Here is a 9,414-nt window from a genome sequence, read left to right as displayed (position 1 = left end):
AAATACTTTGGGGAACTCTGGCCTCATGATGATCAGGTGTGATTTTTCTCTTTAAAATATATTCTCTAAGCATGTGTTTCCTTATCTTGAGGAAATAATTTTGCATATTAATAGATACAGATGAGTAATGATAATTGCAACACTTAATGATAACAGATATAGTAAACAATCTAAATAACAAATAATAAAGAATCTGTAAAAGTAATTATATATCCATGCAATGCAATACTATGCTGTCATTAAAATTTAAGATCTAAAAACAGTATCTTATAAATTCATGTGCATCTTAAGATCCCACAATTTAAAAGTAAAACATACATGTATTAATATTACAAATATTTGTGAGCATATAATTCATGTCTGGTGCTGTTCAACTTACTGTTAAAGAAGACAATTGGGATACTGTGATAGTTAATTTTATGTGTCACAGTGACAGGTCCACAAGGTGCCCAAATATTTCGTTAAATACTATTTTGGAGTGTGTCTGTAAGAGTGTTTTTGGATGAGATTCGGGTTTAAATCAGTAGACTGAGTAAAGCAGGTTGCCCTCCCCAATGTAAGTGGACATTATCCAAACCTTTCATGGTTTGAATAAAACAATAAAGTGGTCTCTGGCTAACCACTTGAGCTGATTACAGTGGCCTTCTCTTGCCCTCAGATGGGGACTTTACCATTAGTTCTCCAGGTTCTCAGGCTCTCAGCTATGAACTAAAACTATACCAGCAGGTTTACTGTGTTTTTAGCTTGCACATGGCAGATCATGGGGCTCCTAAGACTCCATAACCACATAAGCCTTGTTATACATGTGTGTGTGGGGGGGTGTACTATTGGTTGTATTCTCTGGAGAATTATGACCAATTCAGGAACTTTGTACTGAGAAACTTTTTTATAGAGAAATTGAGTGAAGAATACATACCAAGATGTTTATTTACAGTGGAAAACTATGGATGATGTGTTTGTGATGTTTTCCCCTTTCTTTTATTTTTAAATCTTAGATTTTCTGTTATTAAATGATACTCACATATCTAGTATAGGGCCCTCTTTGAATGGATGATTGCAATAAATTACTATTAAACTAGGTTTGTTAGATTTGGTTTTACAATTTTTTAAGTTTATTTATTTTGAGAGAGAGAGAGAGTGTGTGTGGGGGAGGGGTGGAAGAAGGGCAGAGAAAGAGGGGGAGAGAGAGAATTGCAAGCAGGCTCTGCCTGTTAGCACAGTGCCCAATATGGAGCTTGAACCCATGAACCATGAGATCATGACCAGAGCCGAGATCAAGAGCTGGATGCTTAATTGACTGAGCCACCCAGGCTCTCCTGGTTTTACAAATTTAGATATTCATATATCTCTATGTAAATAAAAATGAATTATTTATTTACTTACAACGATTACACCATTTATCACTATTAGATTTGTATTTAGTGGTATGATAATAACCACTGTTAGACCCTGAGGGAGAGATTGACAATATTTATTTAACTCTCATTAAATCAAACAATATGTAATTTATACCTACATTTGTGAGATTTATTGTGTACTTGCAGAAAATGCATCACCAAGCTTACTGTTCTTACTTTAATCCATGGCTATAAACCTCAAAAGGACCAAGAATTCTTGCTTGATACCCCCCAGGATATTCTCCCTGTCTTTTTCATAAAAGACTTTTATCTTTTATTTCCTCTTTTAAACACCTAATACCTTCTTCCCCAGTCTCATTCTCAGCTGTTAATTAGCATCCCATGTCAATAAAACAAACAGAATTTCCACAAAAGTTACCAACAGCACTTCTACTCTCCTGCAAGAAGCCTCACATTCTCTGCTATTTCTTCTGTTAAGATACATTATGCACATTCCTATTCAAAGATAACTTCCTGTACTTAGACACTAGAATCCTATAGCCTATTCAATTTTTTTAAGTTTTATTTATTTTTGAGAGAGAGATAGAGACAACATGAGCAGGGGAGGGTCAGAGAGAGAGGGAAATACGAATTCCGAAGACAGCCTCCAGGCTCTGAACTAGCTGTCAGCACAGAGCCCTATGAGGGGCTCAAACCCACGAACCATGAGATCATGACCTGAGCCAAAGTCAGACACTTAACCGACTGAGCCACAAAGGCGCCCTTCCTATAGCCTACTCAAGGATATAAATCCTTAAATATTTCTCTCCTTCTCTCCATTGAATTTTGTCCACTTTAATAATTCTCATTAGCATGGGAAGTTATACTTGTTCTCCTATTGTAAATGGAATAATTTTTTTTTTTGCTTGATTCACTTCTACCATCCATTATCATTTTCTCTCCCCTTACCAGGAAATCTCCCCATAGTAGTAGAATGTACTTGGGGTTCCTGGGTCGCTCAGTTGGTTAAGTGTCCAACTTCAGTTCAGGTCATGATCTCATGGTGTGTGAGCTCAAGTCCTCTGAGCACAGAGCCTGTTTTGGATCATCTGCTTTCCTCTTTCTCTGCCCTTTCCATGCTCTCTCTCTCTCATTCTCTCTCTCTCTCAAAAATAGATAAACATCAATAAAGAAGTAGAATGCACTTGGCAATTTCTGTTCATCTCATTCTACTCTCTTCTAAATTCACTTTGAATGAGCTATTGAAACCCCTCTTTGTCATTTGTCAAAGTTACCAATAACATCTACATTGCCACATACAATGGCCAATTCTCGGTTCATATGATTTGACTTATCAGTTGTAATTGATGTAACAATGGCTCACTCCCTCTTATGGGGTGCATTGTCTTCACTTGGTTTCAAGAAAGCAACATTTTCTACCTTTCTTCCTATTCATGAGTTGCTATTTTGTAATCTTACTTGATAGTGTATCTTATTTTTTCCCATTTTGGAGTGCCCCACTCTTGGTGATTTCCATCACATGGGTTTTAAATATATTTCATTACTGACTGATTCTTAAAATTAGAGTTTTACCTCAATCTGTACCAAAACCTTACAACCCTTCAGTTCCTCTAGCCCAAAATTAAAGTCTTGGTTCTCTGTTCATTGATATCCCAAATGCAATCTGATTTGGAAAACTAAGGCAGAGAGAAATGACAGATAAAACTAAAGTTACTTATAACCTGCAGCCATTGACAAATAACTTGAGGTTGGCAGAGTAGAACATTCCTCCAGGAACTCCCTACAGTCTTAATGTTAATGCTTTGCTAGAGGGAAAACAAAAAAACTAAAAGCACCTTATCTTGAAAATAACTAGGCCTCCAGTATCCTGTGAATTTTCTTTAGCATATGAAAATCTCTTTGGAAGCTTTCCCTTGACTTTACCTTCACCAACTCCCAAGGTATTTAATCAGTCTCATTTCATGGTCTCAGGGAGCTCTTCCTGCCCACAGCTCCTATCCCCATGCTTTAATAAAATCACATTTTCTACACCAAAGACATCTTCAAGAATTTTTTTCTTGGCCATCAGCTCTAGAGCCTTCCCCCCCCAACCATTCCAAAAAGCCCATCACAATCTTTTAGGAAATCTGGTTTTTTCTACCTGCATAATATATTCAGCATATCATATTTTCCATTTCCATAGGTAGTTTTCTTCTTTGAATCCCAATCTTCACCTCATGCCTAGATGATTATAAGACAACTACAATGGAAATGATAAAATTCTCTTTTATCCTCCACTAATCTATTTTTATCACAAAACAAACAATCATTTAAAAATACAAATAATATAATGGAATATTACTCGGGCATCAAAAAGAAAGAAATATTGCCATTTGGATGGGGATGAAACTAGGGTGTATTATGCTAAGCAAAATAAGTCAGTCAGAGAAAGAAAAATACCATATGATTTCACTCATAAGTGAAATTTTAAAAACACGGAGATGAACATAGGGGAAGGGATGGAAAAATAAGATAAAAACAGAGAGGGAGACACACCATAAGAGACTCTATAGAGTCTGTAGACGACATGCTATAGAGAACATACTGAGTGTTGCCAGAGGACAGGTGTGTGGAGGATGGGCTACATGGATGATGGGCATTAAGGATGGCACTTGTGATGAGCCCTGGGTGTTATACATAAGAGAAGAATCACTACATTCTACTTGTGAAACCAATATTGCATTACATGTTAACTAACTTGAATTTGAATAAAATCTTGGAAGAAAGAAAAAAACAAACAAAAAAATAATAGTACCTTTGTGCTCCAAACCATCAAATATTTTCCCATTTCAGTGAGAATGAAAATTAATGTTCTAAAATTGTCACACTCTTAATTTCACCTTTACCTTGATTCATTTAATCTAAATCAAATATTTTTGGGTTTTTCTGCTCAAATCCTGCTTAGATGCTGTGACTTACCATTTGGTATCTAAAAGCACATCTTTTTGAACCTTAAAAGACTCCAAATTCTAGATTTTTCTATGTATTTCTTGCAAATCAGCCAGTTAGCTTTTTTAATTTATCTCCTTTTTTCAATACCTTTCTAAATGTAGGCAAAGCTAATTAACACACAATATGAATTTTATGTTTTTCAGTCTAAACTTCTAATCTTCATCCTCTAGGATAAAGAGACACATGATCTGCTCTCCAAAATACAGCAGCAATAAATTTGCAAGTTATTTTGCTGCTACATGACATAGCTATCAGGCTATCTATACTGTTATATCTAATAATTCTATTTATATATAATATATAAAATTCTATTTATTAAATGTAATAATTGGATTACAAATAAACAAATGTAATTAGATTCATTCTATCCAATACATCTAATATCTAATTCATTCTCACATATTTTACATTTTTGTTACAATCTATTAAATGCTGTATATTCATCAATGTACATTAAACTATGCTGCAGTAACAAATACTACAGAACAATGTTCAAAATCTCAATAACTTAATAAAATAAATTTCTAACTAATATCAAAGTCCTACTTGGATGAAGCCACTCTCCTTGGCAGCTTTTATCCAAGAGCTAACTTGGGGTATTTTTATCTGGAACATTTTGCCTTCTCATTGTATAGGCTGTAGTAAATATGTGCAATTCTGTTTAGCTGTCCAACATCTGAAGCTGCTCCCTAATTGAGTATTATCCTCTTTTTGAGCATTAGTCAGAGATAATGTTGTGTTCCACTATTATTTAAGAAAATGATAAATACCATTTTCCTCCCAGCCTTCTTTGAAACAAGTGTATGAGCATTTGACCTAGAATTCAGCAATAATCAGCAGGTGCACTCACACATGTATATTGAGGCAGAGAATATAAGCAATGAAAATAATCTCTGGGGATGGTGCTAGCTGCAACAAGAAAGTAGTGCATAAGCAATAATGACAGGTGTACCAGCTATGACATTCAGGCTTTCATGTCAAGTCTAAAAGTTTCAAGTGGTTCAAAATCATTGCTAGTACTTGGAGAAGGCTATAGCAGCTTACTCTGGACCATTTCTGAGTGTGCATTTGAACATCTTTCCTTGCCTCTATGCCTGTTCTTTAGCCCTTTGGGTGACTTAATAACCTGCTCAGTATCCTTTTAGTGAATTCATATATATATATCACTTTTAACTAAACTTTGATTGATACATCATTTTGTTAAGAATCTAACCACTTTAAATGGATTCTCATTTAAGATGTGAATAAGTGAGCATGAAAACATAAAACTCTTATATATCAGCACTCCTGTACCCTTTGGATAAATTCCTAGTAGTGCAATTGCTGGGTCATAGGGTAACTCTATTTTTAAATTTTCGAGGACTCTCCATACTGTTTTCCAGAGTGCCTGCACCAGTTTGCATTCCCACCTGCAGTGCAAGAGGGTTCCCCTTTCTCCACATCCTCACCAACATCTGTTGTTTCCTGAGTTGTTAATTTTAGCAACTCTGACCTGTGTGTGCTGATTTGAAGAGGCACATGCACCCCAATGTTTATAGCAGCATTATCAGTAATAGCCGAAATGTGGAAAGAGCCCAAATGTCCATCAACTGATGACTGGATTAAGAAGTTGTGGTGTTTATATATATACATACAATGGAATACTACTCAACGATGAAAAATAATGAAATCTTGCCATTTGCAAAAACATGGATGAAACTAGAAAGTATTATGCTAAGTGAAAGACAGATATCACATTTCACTCATTTGTGGAATTTTAGAAAGTCAATAGATGATTATAGGGGAAGAGAAGGAAAAAAAAGATAAAAACAGAGACAGAGGCAAACCATAAGCAACTCTTATATGCAGAGAACAAACTGAGAGAAATGGGTGATGGGCATTAAGGAGGGCACTTGTTGGGATGAGCACTGGGAGTTATATATAAGTGATGAATCACTGTATTTTACTTCTGAAGCCAAGACTACACTGCATGTTAACTAACTTTAGAATAAAACAAACAAAACTTCTCACGTAAAGTTAGGTAGATAAATTGTGTTGTGATGGTAATATTATTTTTTTCCAGAATTATTTAATGAGGAATACCTTCTGTTATATTCAGACTCATTTATGGAAAGTTCCCTGATTTTTTAAATGTTTTTCATTCTTTATTATTGAGAGAGAGAGAGAGAGAAAGAGAGAGAGAGCATGAATGGGGGAGGGGTAGAGAGAGAGGAAGATACACAATCTGAAACAGGATCCAGGCTCTGAGCAGTCAACACAGAAGCCAACACGGAGCATGAACTCAGGAACCATGAGATCATGACCTGAGATGAAGTCGGACACTTAAATGACTGAGTTACCCAGATGCCCTAGAAAGTTCCTGATTTTGAGACAAAGCAAGGAGATTGAAGGTTTTAGTAAAAGAAAGGACTATATCCTATGTCCTCTTCAACCTCTGTTTTCCTGCAAATGGACTTTTATTTAGGAGTATAGATGTCATGGATATGTAAATTAATGGGTTCTGTTAAGAATGAAGTCATAAGTCTTAGCTTATATTAGCAAGGTAACCTAACCCAAGACTATTCTGGAACACAATATTCTTTTTATTTTCCCTGTAAACATAAACATATCATTGACCATATGTTCATAGACTTAATTTAAAAATTGATATCAAAGTTTCTTGAAATTAAAGTGTGTGAACGAATTTGAGTGATAATAATAAAAAGTAGTTACAAATTTAACTCTTTCAAGAAACTTTATGTAAAGCAAAACCCAACTTGCTGGGCCAGTATACATTTCCATCTCACTGAGAGTATATTTAATGTAGAATCTTTTTTATATGTTGAACAGAATAAAAATACATCACTGATCAGATATAATAAAAATTCCAGAAGCAGAGGATATGAGAAGATTTTAGTAGAAAGTAATACAAAAGATCCAAATATAATGGTTTAAAACTTAGATCAGAATTAGTCTGAAGTGGACTGTATCCTGCTATCTTCCTTCATTCAATTGAAATGAGCTTATACAAATTACACCTGGCCCAGCCAGTAATCACGGGAGCAGCAAGAAAACAAATGTGGTTTAGACCATGTTTTCTGTGTATGTTTTTGTTTATTTTTTAAGCTTCTTTATTTATTTTGAGAGAAAGAAAGAAAGAGAATGTGAGTAGGGAAGGGTTAGAGAGAAAGGGACAGAGAGAAAATACCAAGCAGATCCCTCATCTTCAGTGCAGAGCCCAAGATAGGGCTAGAACCCACAAATAACTGAGATCATGACCTGACCTGAAATCAAAAGCATGATGCTTAAGCAACTAAACTGCACAGTAAACACCTCAGTAATTTTAGTTAGTGCACCATTTTATACTTTCAAAATCTTCCTACTGATGTGTATCATAAAGGTTAACATTGATCTATCAAAATATTAGGTTTAAATAATGAGTTTAGGAAAATGCATATAAAATATTATCCCAGTTACTCTAAATTGGTAGGAAAATAAATTACCCATTTTACAATCAGAAAAAAAATTATCATTAGAATAAATTAAAATTTTATTTGTTAAATTGTTCCACAGAAATATTCAAAGCCAAGTTGGAGAAATTTCACCAAATACTATCTCTCTTCCTGGAGGATTCCTGTGGCCAGAGCTGCACAAAAGTTAAACAGTAAGACCTCACTTTATGCTTGTCTCATACCACTGCATGTGTTTTGTTTTTTTCTTCACAGATACCATACTATAAATAGTGGATAGTTTGCAAAAATCATTCGTAGAGACCTAACCTGAAGAAACTGATAGATACTTTTACCCTTGTACAAATACAGAATTAATTTGGATTATTCTCAAAATATAAGAAACTAAATTCCAATATTTGCTGGGAGCCTCACTGGCCTCGCTGGATGACAGTCACAGTGAGGAAATGCCAGCATTTGCACAGCTCCTGCCACGAGAAACCAAAACTGGTATCTCCTTCTGCTACTACTGGCTCATGTTAGAAATGAGCCTGCGGGTATTGACCAGGCCTCACAATATTCCAGATCAGACCGATATCCACACAGATTGCTCATAAGGAAAAGCCTATTCCTGCCTTTTCAAAAGAGATTTCAGATGAAAGCATTGTGGATGATTGTCAAAAGGCTCTTCCTAAGGGCCTTGCAGATCCAAGACTTAGATAATAAAGGGGGCTAAGAACATAAGAGTTACAATTGAGTCTGGTCCTGAGACAAAGAGCCTAATTTAGAGTTAAGGACAGATATCCAACCCCATCCAATTGTTTCTGCTTGGAGCACCGGCCCCCCAAGGCATTTGTGAGGGACTTATTCTGGCCTTGAATATGATGATTGCTCCCTGTGAAGGAACCTATTGAGGAATTTCTTCTTTTGTGATTATGGGAGCAAAGGTGTTTCCTGAAAGACCTCTTTTTCTTAATACTCCTTAAACAAGCTATTGACCCCTGCCCACAAAGAAGTAACTTCACCCTTATTACGCTAAAAACATTGTCTGGTATGCTAAAGATACCTTCCTTCCCCATAGGATAAGCATCTAAATCCCCTACCTCAATCACTATTGATAAAGGTTATGCAGGAGTCTTCTACAAATCTATATTCTGGGAAATTCTTACATATCAGAGAAGTTTGTCATTAGAAATCATTGTCTAAGGCAAATGCCACTTCTGTGCTGTCCCCCAAACACTTAATTATAAAATAAAGTTGAGCCCCAGTCAGAGTGCAGATGGCTGCCTGGTGACCAGAAAGATTCTCAGGGCTCCCTTGTCGACACCGTCCATCCTTCAGGGACCCCTGGACCCGGGCAGAGCTGGACTCCGACAATTATTAATTGTAACCTCTTTAGTGTTTAGATATTTCTCCATTTAGTTACCCAGAGAGAAAACAAATTTGACTACAGCTAGCCTGGAAAGCTGAATATCGTCATTGTTTCTATTACGATATTTGTTTTTGATATGCAAATAAAAGTACTTTATCATTTTAATTCAGTCTAATGTTTATACCTAATATAATGCAATGCAGTTATTTAAGATTGGTTTCTCTTTAAAACAGAAACGGTTGAAATATTTAGACATTATTTTGGG

The sequence above is a fragment of the Crocuta crocuta genome, unplaced genomic scaffold (genome assembly GCF_008692635.1).
Source record: "Crocuta crocuta isolate KB4526 unplaced genomic scaffold, BGI_CrCroc_1.0 scaffold637, whole genome shotgun sequence".
Classification (NCBI taxonomy): domain Eukaryota; kingdom Metazoa; phylum Chordata; class Mammalia; order Carnivora; family Hyaenidae; genus Crocuta; species Crocuta crocuta.
This window is presented reverse-complemented; position numbering follows the sequence as displayed.